At 47.8% G+C, this 471-nt stretch overlaps 1 protein-coding gene across 1 annotated transcript in view; it reads left to right on the top strand.

Moving 5' to 3' along the window:
* Positions 1-471, top strand: part of Ly9 (lymphocyte antigen 9) — a 12,686-nt gene that overhangs the window by 6,745 nt on the left and 5,470 nt on the right. The gene's annotated exons all lie outside the window — the stretch shown is intronic.

The following is a 471-nucleotide window of genomic DNA, read 5'->3' as shown; positions in this document are numbered from 1 at the left end:
AGGACGGAAACGTTAGAACCGTCAGCTGAGCCGACCCTAACTGCCCAGGTGTTCCTTGATCTAGGCCTCAGGCACCTACAACTTTCATCTATCTGCGCGCTCGCGTTCCATCATCGCTTAGAACGAGGGCGAGGATAACTCGGGTGGAAGCCGAGTACACTAGAGGGAAGATCTTCATCTCTCAGGACACGATGACGCAAGAGGATGGGCCGTTGGGGACCCAGAGTATGAGACACAGAATTTCCATTCTTCCTCCTCCATCTTGGGTTTTCCGGGAGTTGGGTTTTGATATTTTGGGGTAGTTTAAGCCTGCCTGCTCCCTTCCCTGTCTACATCCTAGGTTGACACAGCAGGTTAGAAGTCAGCCTGGACTACACGGGACCCTGGCTCTAAACAAGTGTAAAATCATTTTGTTTAAGTAACAAAAATGAATGTGGTATTTAAGTACTATTTTTTCTTTCTTTCTTTCTT

Source organism: Mastomys coucha, unplaced genomic scaffold, assembly GCF_008632895.1.
Source record: "Mastomys coucha isolate ucsf_1 unplaced genomic scaffold, UCSF_Mcou_1 pScaffold1, whole genome shotgun sequence".
Taxonomy (NCBI): Eukaryota; Metazoa; Chordata; class Mammalia; order Rodentia; family Muridae; genus Mastomys; species Mastomys coucha.
The sequence above is the reverse complement of the archived record's forward strand: the minus strand, read 5'-3'. Positions and strand labels throughout refer to the sequence as shown.